Consider the following 23,403-nt stretch of genomic DNA (forward strand, 5'->3'; position numbering starts at 1 on the left):
CGTCAAAACCCAGACCAAAGTCATCTTCTGCTCCTGGGGCTTTGCTTTCTCCATTCTCTGTGATGACCTGCTTTGACACCAAGACAAGAGGATTCCTGGAATTACAATCCTTATGTATCTACTTGCATCTAAGGAAGCACTGCTGGCTTGTCCCGTATCCATACCTTCTGCAGAACAAGACCCTTTGTGCTTCCTCTGGTTCATCGCTGAAGAAGGGAAGGAGAACAGAAGGCAGTTACAGCTTGGCAGACGTGGGGTTAAGCACGAAGACACGCAGCACTGAATGCCACCAGCAACAGATGGCACCAGGGGACATCGCAGCCATCACCTCAGGGCTGCAAGCAGCCACATCCGCATGAATCAGGCTTCTTCGTCCAACTTCATCCCTTTCTAACCTCCTTGCTTAATGCCTGTGGATGCGCACAGCCACTGCGGAGAGCGTTCCAGCCTCCGGGAGCCGTCTAATTTGTGTGAAAGACCAAGGGAAAAACAAAAAAGGCTGCAGAAGGATCTCATTGCAAAAACCAGCCCCCCTGCCCGGCCCGGGGCAGGCTGCGATTACAGACAATACCTTCCGTATTTCTCAAAGGGAAGTGATATATCCTTCCCAAGGCAGGCCCATGACGGCTGTCATGCTTTGTGGCTGCGCTGGGTATGCGATGATGTCATTTCAGAGAAGGAATCAAAGATTGGCTTCAGTTTGAGGAGGTTTAGTTGTTTTGGTGTTTTTTAAACTTTGCCTTCATTTCCTTTTTTTTTTTTTTTTTTTGCATTCAAAATTCACCCAGAGACGTTTCCAAACCAAAACTCTCTCCAAGAGCCTTCCCTCCCCACTCCCTCTTTCCCCGTTGTCCCGTGCTGGCGCCGGGCACTGGATCCTTACTGGGAAATGGGTAGGTCACACGGTTTACTGTCAGCCACAGAGACCTCTTTGGCCACCGCGTGAATCACTCTGGAGAGAGTCTCATTTTCTGCACCACCTCCCGAAATGTCAGAGAAAAATAAAACCCACTGTGTGACTGTAATGAGGCATATTCTGGTCCTGTTTATTTTGTAGGCAAACAGCCACTACCAGCAAGCAGCGTTAGCTATAGGTTCCAAAAAAATCTCCTTTACCAAGGATATTGTATGTGAAGGAGAACTGCCAAAATCTCAAGGCTGGAATGTCTTTTTTTCCAGGGAACGGGCTTTTTTGGCGCATCTTGAGCAATCCAGAGTCAGATGGCAACCAAGTGAGCAATACAAAGACCCCGCGCCAGTGAGACGAATGTCACCGCTGCAAGGGGGGGAAATCAGATGTAAGACGAGTCCTGAATCTCTGCCCCCCTCCTGAAACTCGTTAATCTTATCCTGAAGGAGGAACCGTCCCCATCTTGGCCCGGTGCCCAAACCCATTTTGGCTTATCACTCAGCCAAGCCGGTCAGTCAACACCAGGAATTTCCATCTCTGAGGATGGGCTGCAGGAAGCCAAAATCTGTCACTTCTTTCCTCTGCCTCATTAGATCCTGCCTTTCACAGGATACTGAAATCAAGGCCCCGTGTGTTCACGGACAGATAAATCAGTTCAGACCACCAAATAATGGAAATTCAGACACAGGCTCCTATCTGTGGGTCTTATGTTTTCACATTCTCCGGTAAGACTTCATGTGGCAGTAAGTGGAGTAATTAAGAAAAAGTTTTAGAAAAGCATCAACTAAATTTTAAAAGGGCTTTTGGGTGTAAGTCCATCGTCATGAGTGTGGTTTGCTGAGCCTAAGCATTATGGTCGTAAAATCAGGAAGAGCTTTGGATGGGGACAGCAGGGCTGCTGCAGAGGGAAGGCATCTCCCATCTCACCCATGGGGGCTGGAGCACTTCGACCTAACCATTTCTATAGTTCAGGGCCCAACTTGTTAAAGGTAGGACCCGATGTTTAGCCACCAAAACCCATCTGCAGCTTTCTAACTGGAATTGGCCTCATCTCCAAAACATCAAAGGCCCTTAAGTAGGTTGAACTGACTTTCATAGGAACTCATGAGACAGAAGGTTTGTTTAGGTGGACTTGCATTCACCGGTTGATGAAGCGTTTGACCCCAAATTAAATCATCCGAACATTGCAGGTCTGAACAAAGCAACTAAAGCAGAGTCCTGTTTCTGGCAGTGGTCCACAGAGGACAGAGAAGAAAATGTGTAAGAAGAATAGTGCAAGTGTGTAATGCTACCCCTGTGAACCCTCTCGCAGCTTCCAAAAATATTACTTGTATTAGGTGATTATGTGTGTTTGTGAACTTTAATTTCCTTCTGTCGGTCTGATCACAGCAGTAGATGAGGTACTTTGCTCCCTGTGATTTCGGTGATCTTGCTCTGTCCCCTGGCTATCGGGAGCAGAGATCTCCCTCTGCGGTCTCTCCCCGCTCCGTGAGATCATCGACACATTTGCACTTATGTTACCAGATTACTTAAACACGGTCCTTCCTTAATCAGCAAAGTGTCAATTCTCACACTTGGGAATGACAATTGTAGTGGTAATTTTAAAGGTATTTTTCATCTGCAAGAAGCCAAGATCTTTTTAAAGTAGTAACATCAAGGGAATATTTATTTAAAAAATTTTAGCAGAAGGGGCCAGCCATTTGTACACTTTATGTTTCCTTTTAACTTCAGGTCCATTTTTTGCTCTTTCAGGCTGAGTTTTCTGTGTAAGCAGTTGCTGTGTAACTCCTTTTCCTCTTCCCCGTAAATGCTGGGTACCTTATAGACCAATAAGCCACAATTGGGAATGCATTCAGAGACCATTAGTACAGGAAGTCGGGTCAAATCCAAAGAAACCATGAACCAGTAAGTTTGAAAACACCATATGAATGGCCTTTTCATACTGCCGCTTTCAGGTGGAGTTTGTTTTTGGATTAAAGGAGTTTATTCAGGTATTCACAAATATCCCAGCTCTCTGAACTGGCTGGAATGTGGAAACCTCCAAGTCATAATCAATTGCCGTAAAAGGGATTGGCATGTTCTAACTAGGGAATAGAGGGATGAAAGAGTCATAATTAGGTGACACGCCTTCAAAACGGGATGAAAGTCTGAAAACATCCTCAAAGACGCAAGCAAATATGAAAATCTCAAATCACCTCTTTCTTTATTTGTGATCAAGACGTTCCAAAAATGTTGGTTTCAGATGTTTTGTATGTACCAAAATCCCACATCATTTTTTTCCCCCCTTTGCCTGCTTGGCTGGGGAATTTAAAAAAAGAAACAACACAACTGAAATGTGACAGAGCCTTACTCTCTTCCATCACGGGGGCTGCAGTAACTGGGATTGCTGCATCCTGAATAATATAAAAAAACTCAGAATGAAAGTTTTGATGGTTGATCTGTGATGCCATTCCAGCCATTGAAAATGCCGCCTTGGCAAGGCGATGCTCAGAGATACATCCACAGTTTTTCCTTCTGGACACGTGAAAGAGGGAAGCTAATCAGCAAAAGCAGGATTAGAAATGAAAGGAGAAGAAAACACGAGCAGTTATTGACCCAGCAATCAAACGTGGATGGAAAACATCCTTGTGGGAGGAGAAAGGGAGTGCAGCATTATTTTTCCTGCTAGGAGATGTGTCGGGATGATCTTGTTTCTCTGCACTTTCTTCTCACTTGAGTTTGCAGGAGTGGCAAAATTTTGTGTGACCTGCAGGTGATGACCTTGATCTGGTTCAATAAAGACCTCAATATTTGCAGCAGAAACCATGTTTGGCTGTTTTCAGGGTTAACCCAAGTTGTGTGTGCCAAGAGCTCTGGAGATGCAATTTGCAACAGAGATGCTAATTACTGTCTCTGTGAAGCAGCTGAAAATGGGGGGCTTAGAGCACACTTGCATCGCTGTGAACTAAACACCAAGTCTGATCCTTCAGCACTCTTCAGGCTCAGCTTATTTCAAATTTCAGCTGCTTTGTGGTGTTGTTAATTGGAGGCTATTGTTTCCCAGCTCAGTGTTAAAAGAAATAGAAGGTTGCTGGGAACTGGCAAGTTTTCTGGAAATAAGTGAAACTTTCTTCCTTTCTCATACTAAGCACACACTGTATGGTACAGCCATAAACACGCATTATAAACAGCAAATATACGAGAGGAAAATCCACATTTTATACATCCTGAAGCACTTGAACCTCTGAGTTCTCTATATTTAGAAAAACATTCAGTATGGCTTCAGACATCCTTCAAAATAAAATCTGCTCCCATTCTTATTACGTAGTGGTAAATATTTGGCACTTACTAACTAGTACCTTAACTACCTTTTTTTTTTTTCCCATTGCGGTCCTAACCATCCCACATTGCATACACATTCTGCTGAACCTTGTTCTTTCAAAACACTTGCACAAAGTGTCCTTTTCCCCTCCCACAGGTGCACAGTAAGACATTGAAGGACTGGAGGATTCAAGCATAGCCTTGGAATTGGCTTAAAATATGGACTGACACCGGCAAGCAAGCAATATTTGAAAGGATGTTGCTGCTGAAATTAATATAACAGAGTAGGACGCGTGCATTTTTGTGCAATGTTTTTGCTCTGTAAGATGCTGACCCAAAGTCCATTTTAAATCAACAATAGTCATTCTCATATCAACAATTTTTGGGTGCAGCTGGCCAACAGTTTTTGACGGAGCAATTTTCCACCCGCACTGGAATATTGTCTAAATTATATATGAAATGCAATAATTTGGGAAAAATTTACAACTTCCAAAAAGGTGAGATGTAGAATTTTGGCTTTCCCACCTCTTTTTAATAATGGCAAGTCATTTTAATTTAATGCCATAGAAACATTTAATTTTGATTTTCTTCCTTTGACTCATTTGGGTCAACTAGTCCATTATGTTTAATAGCATATTATTTTTACATTATGTTACATGTTCCCTGGGCCAACGCTGGCACGCAGGGTGGAAACTTGTCCCTTCCACTTCTCTCCATCCTTTGCGGCGGTTTCCATCAGCTCGACACTGTTGAAACCAACTCTACTGCTTCCTTTGTTAGGGCTTTTTAAAAGATTTCTCTTGGAGATGCTCTGCTGCACATTTCCAAAGCTCAGCTGTAGGCTGTCGTGTCCGGCTTGGCAGAAGTCGAGTGCTGCAATTGCAGCTGGTTCCTGAGCTGGCTGTTAAAAATTGCCTCCACAAAGATGCTCTCCCTCCCAGCTCCGCTGCCGGAGCTGAGCTGACCGTGCACCCTTTGGCCGATGCTTGTCCCCCTGCACGGGCATGTGGCTCAAGTCCCGTCCTGGTGTAGGGTCCTACTTTCACTTTCTGCACCATGAGAGGGTTTGCTATTTATCTGGCAGCTCGCTCCAGCTTTACCAGTAGGTTTTCAGCGCTTGCTGTGGGAATCATGTGTCGTCCAGCGTGCGTGCCCCCAAAATATTTAGATGTCCAGAGAAGAGCTGGAAGAGGATGAATTCTCAAATCTCTCTGCTGGTGATGAAATCTTTCCATACTCTGCCCTGACCTCCTTGCAGTCTTCTCATTTTTTTTTTTAATTTTTTTTTTTTTTAAAGCATCTAGTTTGCTGCCTAACCTTTCAGTGACTTGCCAGCTCTCACAGTCCTGTATATTAACCACTGAGATTATAGCTGCGCTGAAAAGTCTGGGCTTTATTCTGAGGTTGCCCCTTTCTGATTTTTGCTCGTTGCTAAGTTTTGGAAATGCCATGATCGGCAGTTCCAGCCTTGCTGTTACTTCTTTCTTGGGTCGGTTGGCCAATAATGATCTGCCCAGGGAGGTGCGTGTCGGCATTTCCTGCTGCACGGGAAGCTCTTCTTATTTCTGAAGCTCTTTTGCTCTCCCAGGAGCTCCAGTTTTGGGAGTTGTTGCTGTATTTTGGGGAATTTTGATTCCGTAACAGCTAGGTAAATGGTCAGGTTGTACAAAGGTCTTATTCAAAATAAAAAACCTGTGCTTAAATTGCAGCTTAGGTTGGATTAGCGAATACGTGATGAAAAACAAAGACGTGCATTTTGTCTCAAAAGGAAATAAAAATAAATTCATGCCATGGCTGACTGTGCATTGAGATCGCTTTAATGCTGTTGGCTTTTGCACACTGATGGCGGCTGTGTGAATCCTTAAAAGCAAAGGTTGAGATTGTGCTAATTTTAAGAGGAACTGGCAAAAATGATCTTGCTTCGAGAAAGAGAAAACCAGAAAACAAAATAAAACAAAAAAGGGCAGATCAGTCATCTTCCAGCTGCTCACGGTGTCCACAGAGCTGCAGAGGGTCTTGCAAGAGTTAAAAAAGAAACTCGTGGCTCAGAGCTCTGGAGTTTCTGGAAACTGAACTGGAGCAAGTGTGCTGGAGACAGCACTGTTTAAGGATAGTATAAGCTGCTCTGTAGTATTCGTCATACTTCTTATGGTCTCTGGAGAAGACAGCTGTCATCCGTAGGTCTGTTAGTTGAGCACCTCCTTTCCCTGCTGTAAAAATCACTTTGAGAACAGAAAACTGATGAGTTTTCCCACTATTCCTAGAGAGTTTCTTGAGCTGTGCGGAATTAGAAAAAGACCCTTTCTGACAGCTATTCCAACATCATTCTTTGGGAGGAGGTTTAACTGAGCAGGGAAGGATAGTCAGGAGTTGAAACAAACATGCAAGAGTCTTGCTTTTGGTTTGGCGAAATCTTGCTGCTCTCATGGGCTCTGTTAGGAAATGTGATGGATGAAGCAAGGGAGGGTCACAGGATACGACGGAAAATGATCTGATGTGAGGTTGCCAACAGGTTTATAATAACAGGTCAGTGTTCAGCGGGCTCTGTGATAATCTCAGAAGAAAAAAAAAGAAGACAAAAAAAGAATAAGACTCTAAACCACTTAAACTGAGAGGAGAAAAAGGATATGTTATAATTAAGGGCCAATCAGACCTCTGGAGCTGAATAAAAAGAAAGCGAGTAGATGAAGAGATAAGACAAGAGGCAATTAAACCCCTCCTTGATGACAGACTTGCATTAACTGCTGAGGAAGAGTGAAAGATGGGGTTTACGAATTGAAAGTAATTTCATTTGGGGGACGTGTACCTCTCCTCTTCTGCTTTTTCTAAAACTTGACTTGCATATTGCAATGGAACTCCCATCTCTCTGTCATCTCATCGCAACAAATCCTGACCAGCCTCAAAACTGGGACTTGGAGAATGCTTGCTGGTGGAGCAGGCAACGCATCGTGACCGGTGCTGCAGCCACGTAAGCAAATGAATGAATGAATTACTGCATGGTTTATGCATACATTTTCTTCCCATACAACTGCATGGGGTGCAAAGGCAGCTGGTGCTGCGTGCAGATTTACGGACATCTGACATCTTGCAAAGAGTTGGTTAAGCAGCTGTTGAATCCCTGAGGGTGGAAGGAGGAGGGAGTTGGGTTAAGGTAAAGTTACCCCCCCCTACTCGGCATCAGCAAATGGTGCACACGCTTCTTGCATGATGGGAGCTGTGTTCTTCCCTGTTCCAGACATAAATTTGCATGCATGGTTGTAGCAAATGGGTGTATAAACACAGTAGGAGACATCTATAATGTGAAAATGGGTAGGTAGGTACCTACAGAGCCATTGTGCATTCAATCCACTGTGTTAGCTGGGCAGACTGAATAATTATATGCATTGATATGGGGAACCAGCTATGCAGGCAGGGTTTTTCTTTTAATGCAGACCAATGGCTTCCTGTTTTGGAAACCTTGCCTCTTCAGCGCACAAATGCATAGTTTTGTATGTGCATAATTTGTGGCTGTAATTTTAGAGGCTCATTAAATAACTTGGCTGTGGAAATCAAATTGCCTTTCATCAAAATCCAGCAAGAGCTGAACTAGTTCTGTCCATCACAGCAGCCCTTCTGGTCTTCGTTACGTGGCTAAAAAGTACAAATGCAAATGGGGCTGCGGCTCTGTAGCACAGGAGGGAGAAACAGGGAGTTGGGAAGAGGGAATGATGCCGGCAGCAGATTTTCAATAGCGAGTTGGTCATCGGAGAAGAAATGAGGGCTTCTCTGGTTTTCTGCCCAGGTAAGAAAGCTAAGGAAAGTCCTGAGCGGGTTTGCATGGTGCTGCCCAAAACCAGCTGCCACATACAAGAGCCCCTTGGTGCCCCTCAGTGCTCAGGGGACCTTCTGCCATTGGTACTCAGCAAATTGAAATCTGGGGCGTGAGGAGTAAAACCCTGCAGGTACCGTCATACCAACACTTCCATTTCTGTCCACTGCAGAGTGGACACTCCCACTGTGAGTAACTGCAGTGGGCTTTTCTGGCAGGAGGTAGCAGGCTTGGTGCTGTTTCTGGGATTGCTCCATTCATATTGGAGAACACTATGAACTAACTAACTTACATGCTCATAAAGTCCAGATTTATTATCAGTGTAACATTATAGCGATGAGAATGAGAAACAACTGCGAGTGAAGACTTAGATGGGGAGAGGCAGATGCTCTTTGATGTTCAACAACATTATCCAAAGTAGAGTGGAGATTTTTTAAAAATTTTATTTTAATCATTATATAAAGGTATTAGCATGCTGCTCCTTTTTAGTGGTATTCACACTGATATGAAAGGAACTATGAAACAAGAGGGGAAGCCTGCCTTCTGCTGTAGCAGTGCTGCTTTGTTTGTACCCCACATTCTTGCAGCTGACCAAAACCTCAGCCGTTTTCTGGGGCTTCATCTTTATTCTGCACCACTAACAGCAACACAACCTCCTTCCCTCTAGCAACCCTCCCTTTTGTGATGGTATTTACTTGGAGGAGAGAGTGGGTTCAAAGACGCATTGGGAAAGAAGGAAAAACAAGAAGCGATTTCAAAAGGTCCTATGTCTAAAAGAAAAGTTTAAAAAAGGGAGACAAATAAAGAGATAAGACAGATGCTGTTTCCTGTGGAAGGGGAGACGGCTCTTTGGCAGCTGATGAAGAAGAGGTGGGATTCCCCCTTCCTCTGATCCCTTCCATTTGGGGTTTCAGGTGTCTTCTTCAGAAACCCAAAGGTCACGCAGGGGACAACCCGCTCACCAGAAGGGCCATCGGGCTGCCAATGTGTCAGCGATTCAAAGACCGCTGACAGAGATAAGAATGCAGGAGAGGTGTAACTTAAGTGTCATCTTATAGCTACTAGGAGCTTAGATACACTTCAAAGGCAGGCGGCGGAGAAGCGGCCGCTCCGAGAGAAGGGAGCCAAACAGGCAGGCTTGAAAGCATGATTATGACTTATCGTATTCCACCATGAATGTGTGAAAGAGGGCAGGAGGGACTCTCATGCTGCAAGGTAAATGGCAATGATTTAAAGAGATGCTTTTCCTCCAGCAGTGACTGCCCTACTAGTAAATCTACATTAAAAACCGGAGCAGCCTCCTGAAGACAATGAGAAGCCCCGCTTGCGAAGGCATGGGTAGGCTGCTCTCCTCTGCACCAGCCCCACGTAGAAAGATGAAATGTGGCAAGAGAGGCAGCCAAGAGATATTCAAGATGGGAAGGAGCTCACCAGGGTGCCTTCTTCCACCGACATCAATTGGTCTGAACAGCATAGTTATTTCATGATTCCCCAATGAAACATTACAGCTGATGCCATTATAGAGGTGCAGCCTCTTCACCTTGGTGGCAAGTCACTAGCCTTCAAATCAGAGGAACAATATCTCCTGTTATCACGTGCCCAAACTCCTGATTTCTTCCTGTCTTTTTTTTTCCCCCCCTCGATTTTATTTTGTGTGTGCCAAGTACATCCCTCCGCATCTACACGCTAGCCCCTGCACTTTTCAAAATAGCAAAGGAAGCAGAAATGACTCCAAGCTTTTATCTATGCTTTCAAAAGAATGCAAATCAGGAAACTCAACCTTAAAAGCTCAGGCTGGAGAGAGCATCCTCCCCATTGGAAAACATTTCACCTTTAATATATTCGAACCAGCCTATGAGACCATTTCTCTTGCCAAGACAACTTTTCCTCATTAACTCTTGGGTTCCAGGAACCTCTTGGCTTATTCTGAACTTTTCAGCACTGAAGCAGAATACTAATGTCCAGATCACATAGATGAGAAATTAAATCACATTTCAATAGCTTGGCAGATGCTAAATGCTGATAAGGAGGAAAATCCCCGCAAAGAAACACCACTGCACCAGGGGTTTCTGAAAGCGACCTGCAAAGGGAAAATCCTCATGACCGTATGTATTCACGCATGGGTTGAGTTTACACCTGCCCCTGCTATCCCGTGGCTCCCATCGGAAGCGTGGTCCCGTGTTAATGCCGGCCACCATCAATTTTAACTCATATTGATGCTCTTGGCTGCGAACTGGGGCTGCAATTAGCAGTCCCTGAGATCTTTAGTTGTGATAACTAAATCTAGAGGTGATTGCTAATCATTGTCCCACAGCTTGGGCTTATACCTGATTGCTGGTGATGGGAGCGAGGTTGGACCCAGACTTCTCATCAGCTTGTGTTCACTTGGGCTAAGAAAACGGAGAGGAAGCCCTCTTCCTATCCTGCTAGTAATGATTTATCCACATTGGCACTCACGTGACATCTGATGTCCACCCTCTGTCGTAGTATGAGAGGCAAGCCATGGGAGAAAAGCGTTGAAGAAACCGATGCCTAAAACCTGATTTCTGACTCCACACTGAGATGCTTCCATGAGCTGCCTAAATTTCTGTGCAGGTCTTTAGTAGATGCCTACAGGTCGATTTAGAAATACAGCTTCAACCAGCCAGTCCTAAAAATTTTGGACAACGCTTCTCCATACCTCAGTTTCCCCACCTGCAAAAACGGGACAAGAAAAAGAAATCGTTGAGGGGCAGGTGCCATGCAAATGCCTTTGCTAAATGGCCGGGATTTGCTCGTGGTGCCCGGCAGGGTTTTGTGCTGCCGTGGCTGAAGTGTCCGGGCTGTGGAGGAGGGAGATTTTCAGAAGGGGCAGGGCAGGAAGCTGTGGGAAGTCTGAGTTTAATCTGCTCCGTCTGTGAGTCAGAGCCCTAAATCTTCACATCTTCCGAGGCTTTTGCGCTGTTGCCACGTTGGCTACGGCCAGCCAGCTTTCTGGTTTGCCCGACTTAATTTATGTCGAGGCCAGTTTTCGTCTTTTTCACATGTACTAACGGGATAAAAGTGGTCCGTGTTGCTTCATCCTTTCCCAGAGAGGTGCAACAGCACCCGGTGAGAGCAGGGCTGGCTGGATCCCTGCTTCTATCTAGACAGCTCTTGTCGGGGAAAAGGCAAAGAGAGAGTTTGTTTAAAGTGGAGCAACACATAAACAAAGTCCATGTAAGTAAGTTGGAAATAAAAATGCCAGCAGCCAGCTCGCTGTCGCTCACGAGAAGCCTTTGCGTTTGTCTCTATTTTTAATCTAATTTTGCAACTGTAAAAATGTGGTGGAAATGAGAATCTGGCAAAAACTACAGGCTCAGTCCCTCAGATAGGGAGCTGAGAATGTCTGCAACGATTAGACGTCTATAAATCTCAGCATGTCTCTCCTAATTACACCAACAGGAAAGCATTTAATTATGTAATCAGAATACCCTATTTGACACAGGCACACATGTACCCCGAACACTAACCTTAACCTGGTTATCTCGCTTTGTTTCTGGACTAGTTAAATATAGATGCAGACAGACGGATCCGTCTGTGCAAACAGAGAACATGATGTGTGGGAAAGTAACCTGGTGTTGAACCTGTACCATCGCCTTCCCCCGCTGCAGTAAGCCGCTTGGATGGAGCTGTATTTTACAGGCTGTTTCTTCCTGGTCAGATGCAATTTGTTCATTTGCTGTCTTTTACTTGACCGATTTGCCTTCTTATTCGGGCCTGGGTGTGATTTATTTCTGAGGGGTATAGCTGAGTTCACGCCACTCTTCTACAGATTTATCCTACCTAAACACAGCTTTTTTAGGGGATATTAGATGCAAATAAATCCTGTAACAGCCCAGTAAGAAGCAGACAAACTCTTTTCTGCCTTGATTATAGCCCTGATCCCAATTCAACATGGACACGCTGAGACTCTCAGCTTGACCTGCTGCATTTTAAGGGCTTTCCAGGGAGAAAGAGGCATCGTGTCATCCCTGGGTGCCAAGTCCTCAGTGCCGTTCAGGTTCCCACTAAACGTGCTTGTCCTGGGCCTCCCTGCAGCTCTGCCACTTTAACTGCTGTCTGGGGAGAAAACAGATTTTTATAATAATATAATACCCTTACGTGGGCTTTCTTCTCTAGAGGCTTTATACCAGTCCTTTTTCTTGCTTTGGTTTTCTCCTAAGACGGATGTAAAACGTGATTTATGCTGAAATATATCTGCCTGCAGCTTGTATAGAAATTAATTTAACAATAGGAAAACTTTCTGAAAGTACTAATACTCAGCTGACTAGTTAGCTTTTGGACTTTTTTGGACATGTTTCACCTTCCTCATATTCCCCCATTTATAGGGGCATCCCAACAGATATGGTGTAGAAGGTACATAGCCCAAATTATTAAGCTGGCATTTATATGAAATTATTTACCTGTGCTTAGTGACTTAAAAGTAATAGAGCAGCAGAGAGGGAGAATTGCAGGAGGAAGCTCTTTCAGTTCAGTGCCTCGTCCATCTTCTCCTCTGCTCCTTCCCTGCTCTCCTTCCCCACAGCCCCACACACATCTGGTTCCCTATCAAGGGCCCATGCCAGCAGAGGATACGACTATCAGTTGTATTTGATCATATGGGTAACTTCTTGAAATTGTTACTACATTTTTAAATTAACAAAGCAAACAGTGAAAATCAGAGGGTTTGGCAGAGGACAAAGAAACCGCATCTCTCCCTACTCTTAGCTACATGTCATAACAAAGCACTGGGCCAGATAATTAAGACAGTTTCTAAAAATGTCCCCATGATAGTTGCCAGGGTATCTGCCTCTCTGAGCATACACATGAGCATATCTGTAAGAGTTGCTCTAGTGCTTTATTTTAAAATAAACTGATTCTTTTTTTTTTTTTTAATCCAATGCATCAGCAACAAACACTGCCTTTGCTTCTAAGAAAAACGAGAAAGATTTTCTTTTCCTTAGAAGATGAGAAACACTGTAAGTGCATGTAGAGCCACAAAAGAAGGTATCTTCTCCCTTTTGAATTTGTTCGCTATGACATCTAGGTGGGTTTATCTGGTTGCAAACAGTTGCGGAGGGGGTTAGCAGGTTACCAGCCATCACCTGAGCCATAATAACCCACAGGGCACTGCGGGGCATGGCTGCGCATGCTGCCAAGAAAGTGGTTTAACATAACTGGGGACAGTGCAAGACTAGGAAAGAAGCTCGTAAAATGATATTCTGAGCTATTTCACTTTTCCGATTCCTACAATTAGTTACTCTTATTTTTCTTCACTGATTCTAGAGGTGCATTGGCATTTCACTGGGACCAGTGGAACGACTCCTCTAACTTCAGCAGGCTTCTCAGCGATCCGTAACCCCATCGAAGATGCTGCTATGTATCACATACAGTATAACTTTTAAAAGTAATTTCAAATTCTTACTGGCAATGTCAGAAAACTGGAGAGTTAGTTTTTTAAAAAAGGCATGGTATATCATATCATCCATAGTATTTCAATGGAATCTCACTAAACAGCATCCTTTATGGTGAGCTTAATGTGTCGTAACACGACTGGCTTTCCAACAGCCACTAATATCATCTCTTAGGAATTTATTATGAGTGTACTATGTCCTGTAATATTTTTTTATGTCAGGTTGTTAATTGTAGCAACTAGGATGTGTTGAATGCACGTTTATATATGAAAGATTAATTTCACACTGATGTTTGCCACTCAAAGGGAGGGAAAACGAGTATCATTATCCAATGCCATCAGCAAAGCTGGCTTTAGTGCATCCAAAGGGCTGCAGGAGATAAGATAACAAACATTTATAATGAAGCCTTTTCCAGTCAGGAGGTGACATAAACCCTTACAGTTTTTTTTAGGAAAAGACATGCACAGCCCCCATGTTGCATTTTTTAACGCCCAGCATACATTGCCTTCTGATCCATCTTTCCATCTGTCTGCTCAGTTTAATTGCTCCATTGTGGGTTTTATACTATGTTTCTCACTGTATTATTTTAATGATCCTTTGACTGAGTCAGACTGGAAGAATCCCATAAACTTTAGTGACACTGTGGGTGATGTAGATGGGCACAAATCAGCCTGCAGCCTTGCTCGCAATTCTTCCCGGCGCTCCCAGGGGAAGGCAAACTGTTTCAAGATTTGACCTACAAAAACTTGGCGGCAGCTTGAGCCGAGTCCTACAAAAGAAGGCATCGAGGAAGCACCACAGATAGGTCTCTGTGGTCCAGCTGATAGATGGTTTCCAACAGCTTTTCTAGCCTGACCATGGCCGTTCTCGCTTGAAAAGCATAAAACAGCTCTGCCAGGCACCGGTGCCAGGCAGTTCTGCAGAGCGCGCACCGGAGACTGCAGCAGAAACACCAGGAGACGGGAGGGGAAGGACAGCCAGTTAAAACATGTTTTCAATCAGCTTGACTATTCAGACGGGGAGATGCATGTTACATAAATGGACTGAGCCAACCCAGAAATGAAAACACGTTCGGCAAGGGAGTGAAGGAAAGAAAAACAGTTTCACCTGCTGCTCTCTTTAGGCAAAAGCTGCTGACAGAGCAGCGTGCAGCGCGTTGGAACAGGCAGGTAAAGGCAGAGCTGGAGCGGGTGCTGCACAGCAGGTTTATTTGGGCTGCTCCTGGCCAGCCACAGTGTCGCATCAGCTCTCCTAGTACTAATGCAATAGCTATTTGGCTCGAGACGCGCGTGGGGTGCGCTCCTTAGAGCCAGCGTCGTGCCAGCAGCATCAGCTGTAGTGCCCAGCGTAGCTTCGTTTCACAGACTCATCTATCGGTTATAACACGCAACTCACTCTGCCGACATCTGTTTCTCATTCTTTTTTTCCCCCAAATAATTAGGGATGCCCGAGAAGTGCGGAGCCTCGGGGATTCCTGCTGAAGTGCCGGGTCTCGCGCAGCCCGGGCGATGGGACAGGGGGGACGCAGAGTGGCACCAGCACGTGCTGGTAGCTGTGGTGGTCCCAGGAGATGTGGGGAGGGCGGGTGGCAGCCCCCGGTGAGAAGGGGTTTGGAGTACTGTCGGGCTGGATGTCACGGGCAAAAGCAGGGGATGCTGCAACCTTGCCCTGGAGCTACGGCTTGTGCGAGGTTCAGCCTGGCGCGTTGTTCTGGGGAGCACCGTCAGCTGAGCTGAGAGGTGGAGGGTGACACCGACTTTGAGATTTCTGGTGGGATCTCGGTGCCAGGTCCGTGCAGACAAATCCCTGCACTCGTGGCACGTCCCGCTGGAAGCGCGGATGCCTGCGGGGCTGATGCGCTGCCTGGATTAGGCAGTGGCTGGGCAAGGGTTTTGTGGCACTCAGTTTTGGGCTGAGGCACCTCAGCAGCTGGAGAGACAGTGATCGAGGTTTACAAACGGCCTGGTGGGGATTTAGTGCTTATTACTAGTTAAACATCTGGGAGGAAGGATGGGGTACAACCCTGATGCCGCACACACTGATGTAATTTTGCCAGCTCCAGTAGGGCTTATGTGCCTGGTTTGTACTGCCACAGTTGAAATCTGAATCAGGCCTATTATTTATGCATTTGTATTAGTAGTAATTTTGCTTTTTTTTTTCCGCTAAAACTCATCATAAAGAACAGAAAGAGAAAGATATAAGTAACACATTTTCAAATGTTCTTTCCTAGTGAATTACTTGGCCTGACATTGGAAATGAATTATTTTCCATTGTACCAGTGACCCCTGTTGTGTGTTCTATTAACACCACATGTTAAACTTTTATATTTTTAGTAAACCATGACCTTGTACATTCTCTGTCATTTCCCACTGGCATAAGTACAACACATGTGGTATGAAAGCTAACGGTTTTCATTTGTGTACAGTACTTTTATATCTTAGGCTTGTATGAAAGCACACAGGTCATGGTAATCAGGGCATCCTAGGATTTTACCAGTTACAAACAGTCACAACAAAGTGTATGTGTTTTCAAAAAACATATTTTTGGCATAATGCTCTCTTATGTGTTGTGCAAATCCAGATGAAAATGGGATCTTGAAAGGCTGTGTTAAATTTTTTGATCGTGCTAATCCAAACAACTGTCTCCAACACATGCACAAGCAGAAGGAAGTCTATAAAATGTCAGGTTTGTTCTAAATATCTGCAGAACAAATGTGGCTCAGGAACATGACCAAGTGTGCAGAACTCTTAAGATAAAAGATGATGTCACATAGGTTCGGTATTTTATTTCATCAAATGGTAACATTGTTCTAGACATCTAAAAATTATGGATGATTTATGAATAGAGCCCAGGGTATGGAAGAGAGAATAATTCCTTCCAGTTGCCCAAATATTTCTTTTTATTTTTCCCTGCCTCTTTTTCTTTTTCTCTTTTTGTAGCCTGGACTTTTTAGATGTGAATTTTAGGTGCACCGGTGTGCACTCTCAGCACATGCCTGCTCAGACAGAGAAACGTGGCCGCATGTGTAAACAGTGACCTATGTGGTCCTTTGTGCTTTTTCACTGAAATCCAGCCTGTTCTGTAGGCACTTTCCAGTACTGATCCGTTTCCTTTTCTGGGCTGATCCTCAGGGCTTTCTGAATCATTATTGTTTCCAATAAGAACTCATGTTTAAAAAAAGAAGATTAAAGTCAGGCTGAGGTTATCTGTAGTTACTTTGCTGGACTCAAGGTCAAGACACGCAGCATCATCCAGCACCGAGAAGGCTGCAGGTCTCCATGAGCCAACACACAGCAGCAGTGAATGAGATGGAAAAAAAGACCAAAAATAGATGATTTACCCATCATACAACAGCAATTTCTCCCCTCTTTGCTGTTGACCCTCGGTGGTTTCTCCACCTGGGCATGTCAAATCTGTGCCCTTTTTGTGTGATGGACAGCAGGAACTCAAACCTCTTCCAGATTGGCTCTTGCAGTGTAACCAGCCTTGGAGCCGTGCTCCTCCGGGATTCCACCTGCTATTACTTGCTTCCCTCTATTTTCCAGCCATCACCTGCGTGTTGGTAGCACGTCTCAGCACTAGGACTGCTCTTGGTCATCGGTGGCAAAGGGGCCGGCTGTCCCCTGCTTCCCATGCCTCCAAGATGCTGTCTCAGACTTCCTAGCTGGCAGCTTCGCATTACAACATGACATAATTGTGTTTGCGATGTAACACCATGTCTGCCAGGACAAACTTGCAATGTTTGGCTCGGGACCAGCCAGGCTCGGATTTTATTTATGACAAATAACTATTGGCTCAACAATCCCGTAAGGATTCCTTTTTGTCTCCTCCTTCTGCTGCGGCCATTGGGTAATGATCGGAGAGTTTCTAACATAAAAGCACACTCCCTGGTAGTAAAACCTTAAAACAAACTTGCATTTACAGTCAAGCTGTGTGGTAAGGATTTTTCTTCAATTTGCCTTTTAGGCTTTTGCCCAGAGTGGTGTTTAAAGTTCTCCCATCACTCAAGTCAGAAAACAAACAAAATTTACCCTGTGTTGCATGCAGAGGACCAAGTAGGTGGGGAACAAGTATGTGGGGAAAAAATATGATTGCTCCAAGAAGTGACCTCTGCCTGGTGCACAGGCATTGCCCTATAGCTACCCTATGCAGCTGGGCTAGCCAGGCTCGGAGATCCTTTTTAGCACAGAAATAGCTCAGGATTCCTTTACACCTTATTCTTTTGTGCCTTGAAGGTCCCCTTTCGTTACCCACTCACAGACATTGAGGCATGGTGAGGCTGTATAGACACATGGTTTTGATCCATGGGGACCGTTCCTCGTGACTCATCCTGTCCCGTGCTCTAAGGATTGCCCTGGTTTTGGGGTCTTTCCCCTCCAAATCCTTTGCTGCGTTCATATTTTTGCTTCTGATTTGCCGAGAAAATAACGTCTCCCTCTCCTGAGTCCCTCGCGGTCTCAGAAAGTCTGTAATGGAAGAGGAGAAGTTGATGTACTGGTGGAGATAACCAGAAAAACAGATTCTTTCATGGATCTCAGTTATAAATGTAATATGAAATAAAAGCTACTAAATAAAGGGATTTCAGCATGTCTTCTGTGTAATGACAAACAAAACTGACTCCATTTATCTAACGGGTTTGAAAGTGTGACTTGTCAGACATGGGGGGAAATCTTCCTGCAGCAGAGATAGTGAGAAGGGAGGGCGGAGAGAATACAGCCAGGAAATGATGGGGGAATGAAGAGGAAGTGTAGCAGAGAGAAAAAAACACAAACCAAATGAAGGAGATGATTACAGTGAAAAAAAACCCCAAAACAAAGCCAAGGAGGAAATAGGAGACAGAACTGTGGCTATATACGAAATGTAGGATGTAGGGCACTCGCCCCTCCAGGGTGTATTTTTGTGCATGTAGGAGGGGGTGATAGAGTTTTTGTTTTCCTAATACATACTGCAGGTTGCCTGTGCTTGGAAAATTGAAATTATTTAAAAAAAAAAAGAAGAAAAAAGAAAAGAAAAAACTGAATCATTGGTGACAAAAAAGACATGGACTAAAATTATAGGAAAGAACTGTTTATTAAAGGAAGCTAGTCTGAGGGACTAAATAAATCCTTCAGCCAGACCCAAAGGCTGAGATGTTGTCAGCTGCTGAGCTACATGAGTACCTGTAGCACATCGATCAGGGCTTGTTATTCAGACCTAAAAGACTGCTCTGCTCTTGAGGGTCTCTAGGAAAAAGCAGAAGGATGTGTTCACTGTGTCACTAGGTCCGTAGAGATGCTCACTTATGTTGCAGCCTTTCTGAAAGTTGTTCCTGAAGCAAAGCCACCTCTGCCCAACACAAACCCCAAACTGCATCCTTTGGCCATCTCCACCTGGTCCTGGGGACTGATGGTGATAATGGGCTCTCCCAGGGTGGGAGCTGGAGCTCATCAGAGAACAGCTTCACCGAGGGCTTGTAAATCAAATGACCCCCTCAGGGATTTTCCTGAACTCGGTGATGTCACTTGGGGTGACAGATCCGTCCCCGGCGGGTTGCGTTGGCGGGCTGGTGGGTGCTGTCCAAGGGCAGCTCACTGGCTCCCGGCGAGCGCGCCTCAAATGACACAAACCACACTAGGACTTGATGAATAACAGAACATCAAATCAGACAGACACTGGCTGGCTTTTCCACTGTAGCTCTCCCCCTGCTATTATTTATATACCGTTTCGCTTGCTTACACGTAACTTAAAACCAGCCCAATGTCAGCAGCCCAATCCAATGGTGGGCCAATTAGCCTGGAGTAGCCCTCGCTTTCTTTCTTTCTCTCCTCCCTCTCTCTCTCTTCGCTTTTACATGCAGGAATAAGGCTGGCTACTGTTAGGCATTCCAGGTCTTGTCCGAGAAAAGCCTGTGTGCCAGTTCAGTGGCTGAATATGGGCCCTGTTTATTTTTTCAGAGTGGCAATTTTCAAGAGGTTGGAATAGTTGTTAAAATTAGCGTGAAGAATTTAAGCCACAGAAAGGTCCTTTCACCTTATTCTTCAAAAAGCCAGTTGTTTTCCAGAGTGCCCGCCCCTTCCAGCTCGCCTGAAAGCCTGTTTCCATCTGGGAATAAAAATCACAGCCTTCAGACCCCAGAGCGGTGCTTGGGCAGGTTTCGGTGGGATTGGGCTCATTTCCGTGTGCCCAAGTGGCACCTGCTTGGCGGGGGGAGGATATCATTGGAATCCGTCCCTCAGAAAGGCTGAGCAAACCCAGCCGAGCTGAAAAGCAGTTGGAGGGAATGGCATGCCCTTGTGCTGCTCAGAGAGGATGCCAAGCGGATAACAAATCACTGCCTCGCCATCAACAGAAGTAAACATCCCCTTCAGGACTGACGGCTTTTGACACCCTGGGGTCTGTGCTGCATCAGGATAGAGGGAGGTGATGCTTTCTGACAGCTCCGCATGACGGCTGGCCGGATCCCCTTCCGATGGGTGGAAAGAAATAGGGATTCCCTAGCAATTTGCCAGCAGTAAAATGGGATTCTTCGTATCTGCTCCGAGTCCTAGAGCCTTTCTCTCCTACTGGGAAAGATTTGCTCTGTACGGGTCTCTTAGTGAGTCAGTGCTGTGGGCAGAGGGTTTCGTTTTGAGTCAGGCTGTTTGCTTTGTTTTGGAAAATGAATGGCAGATAAGCAGTCTGGAAACTCAAAGGTTTGGTTCAGTTACTCCAAAGTTGCTTATTTAAATTCGGGCCAAGGTCTCTTGAGTCAGCAAAACTCAGCGGGAGCGCTCATAAAAATAGGGTCTCTTTTGAAAATTCACATGCTTCCTGTTTGTGCAAATGCTGTGAGAACTGGCTTTCCCATGGCATGTCTGCGCTGGAACCAGGAAATAGACGGGAATTTGGAAACAAGAAATAATTGCTAAAAAAAAAAAAAAGAGAATGATAATCACATTTCTTTTTCCCTTTCGAGCTCTGAAAGAAAGTTTTGTTTAGTTTCTCATCCCGTTAGTCAACTGCCCTAAACCAGGTTACCTTGCTCCAACGCAGCCTGTTGCAAGCCAGTTCTGGAAATTGCGTTAACGTGTTAGAACATCACCATCCTAACGAGGTATGTGACTTTCTCCATGAGTTTAGAGCTCATGGAGAGCAAATCTTTCTGCTGTGAGAGGGAATGCAACCCACTGCTGCCTGCAGATGTTGCAGCAGTGGATGTCTTCTCCACAGCAAGCACCGAGAGCGTGTTTGCAGAGCGTGAGCTTCGCCCACACGTGCTCATGCATGGACACCAGCCTGGGTAGCTCATCTTGCACATAGCCAGCTTCTGGATATGTGTATGTAACCATACACACGCTTCTAGCAAAGGCTGCAGAAGAAGTTGACTTGTGCTGGCCCTCATCTAACTAGTCTCGAGGCAAACGGAAGATCTACCCACCTGGCATTTTTCTTTGCATTTAAATAAAAATTTTCTAAGGTTTTTTAACAGCCTGGAAAAACCAGGGGGAAAGCAAAAACGCCCTGCAGGCTTGTTAGCAAGTGGGCTGGCTTTAAATTCAGAGGGGAGGTTCTGATGTAAAATCCAAAGTAATTCCACTCAGCGCAGTCGAGTTCCTCCAGATCTACTCGAGAATAATTGACATAATCTGGCTATTTTTCCATCATCATGAATATCTAGACAATTAACTATCAAGTCTGAGCAAACACATAAACCTCAGAGCACTTACATTGTTAGGACAGATGAATATTTATGAGTATTTTTGTTGTGTTTTCGTTTTCTTTTTCTTTTTTTCATTTCCGCCGCAGCCACATTCAAATTAATGCTTGTTGGGCTACCCACTAAGCTCTGAGAATAAGTATTTTGATCAACTTAAATTTATAAGATGAAAAGCATTTATGTTTTTGCAAGATGACCTTGGGTAAATTATTAGCTGCTGTTGTTGTTTAGACCATAGATAAAGAAAATATCTCCGGCTAAAAGTCCCAAGGCCTCAGAACACGTCAGTTGTTTTTTTTTTTTCCAAACGTTTATTCTTCCTAGATATTTTCTAGAAATTATGTCATCGAGTGACTGCACAGACTATGTTTCTTTTCAAATTCTGCAAGGGAATCCCCCAAAAGGGCCATCACTAAACAGTAGGAATATGCAAATTGTGACTTCCCTGACATTAATACACACAGAGCTGTGATTTTTTGAGAGCCATGGGGATTGTGAAGGTGTTGTGCGCTCAATCACTCGGCAGAGAGAGACAGCCCCTTGGCAGAGAGGGGCTCAGCACCATCCAGGTGTGCTGGATGATGCTGAGCCCCTTCCTTCCCCCAGGTCACTCAGTGCCTTAGTTTTAAGGTCCAGGGTGAGAGAGGGCATTTGCCTTGGACATTATAGGATACTTCCATGTGAAACACATGCCCTATAATAACAGCATTTCCTACCACCGCCTTCCCATGCACATAGAAAATAAAACACCCTAAAGAATTTCTAGGGAAGACGTTAGGAATCAGAATGAACCCTAACCTAGATCTTCTTTTTTGAGGTTTAGAAAGCAGCAGGTTTTGTGATACAGAAAAATATTTACTCTCACATCAAGAAGTTTTTGCTGAAGTGTGATTGCCCTTCAGCACAGGGAGCAAAACACCACAAGCGTTGCTCTGGCTGCACTGGGGCCATTGATTTTCACAGTGACAGTGTTACCTGTGGCTCCTGCTTCACCCTGAACCCCCGTTCAGTGCATCGGACTCCTGCCTTCACCTGTGGGAGGATTCATTGATCTCCCCAAAGGTCTTGCAGGGTCCAGAGCACCAGAGGTTCCTCCCTCTGGGAACACAGAAGGGATGAGACGGTGATAGATGCCCACCACGTCAGAGCTATTTAAGTGTCTGGTGATATACAATGGCACTTGGAAACAAATGGACCGATACTGATGGAAGCTGGCACAGAGCCACTTCTGCTGCTTTCTGTGCCTCCCTAGAAACCCTCTGCTCATTTTAGAGGCCAGATCTTGTTGGTTTGGTCCTCAGACCCATCTTCTGGGCTGAGAAGAAGTGGTCAGGTTTATCAGGCAGACCTCTTTCTGGGGCATCCCAATCCAGCCTGACCCTGGGGGACTGGCTTGCCCTTGTATCCATTCCTAATGGCATATCTGTACCTGGGGCACCTGCATGGGACTGGTAGATGCAGCACAGAAATTATCGGCAACCAGTACTCTTCTAGAGCAACAGCTGGTGGCCAGATGTTGTGTCCCACCATGCTTAAAATGCTCTGGAGACAACTTAACCCCATGCCACATGCATGTCTAGGACTTTCCCCCATCCTTCATACGAGCCCTGACCTTCTTTGCCTTTCTCATCTTCCTGTAGCCCGACTTGACCTGGCCTCAGCAGTCCATCCACACGGCAGCGAGCTCGATTTGGCTGACAGAGCTCTGACAACAGCCACAAAGTTTCTGCCTCTTCAACAGCAAATTCAGTCTCAGTGAGCTGCAACCACTGAATTTGTCTGTGCGTGAGGGTTTGTGGGGCTGTTCCCTTGCTTGTCTCCAAAATCCAACATGAACAAAATTTTTTTGAGCTCTGTAATCCCCCTGGCACTGACATTTGTCCCACTGCTTCCAGCAAAATACCCCATTTTCAGCTTGATTTAAAGTCCACTAAAGCCTGTGGAAAACCTTCCATCTAGGGAGTCTCTGGGATTAGAAATCTCTAAAATGGGAATGAACTTTTCAAGTCTGTCTGCTGCATAAGGATTCAATTCCGCTCCCATTTGAATCCCGTGGGGAGCTGGATTAGATGGATATAATCACAGAGCACTGAGTCCTTAAGCAGTCAGTTGTTTCACAGCAGTGCCTTAGTAAAGACTAGCAGGGTGCAAAAAAGTAAAGCTCACACTAGAGAAATAAACAGATATGTTGCATATAAAGTCATTTTTCTTCTCTGTCCATTGGTTGTGGTGTTATGTGGGCATCACACTTTGAGAAAGCTATGGAGATCTGAAGCCAAAATGGACCATGACAACA

This window comes from Harpia harpyja, chromosome 9 (genome assembly GCF_026419915.1).
Source record: "Harpia harpyja isolate bHarHar1 chromosome 9, bHarHar1 primary haplotype, whole genome shotgun sequence".
In the NCBI taxonomy this organism is placed as follows: domain Eukaryota; kingdom Metazoa; phylum Chordata; class Aves; order Accipitriformes; family Accipitridae; genus Harpia; species Harpia harpyja.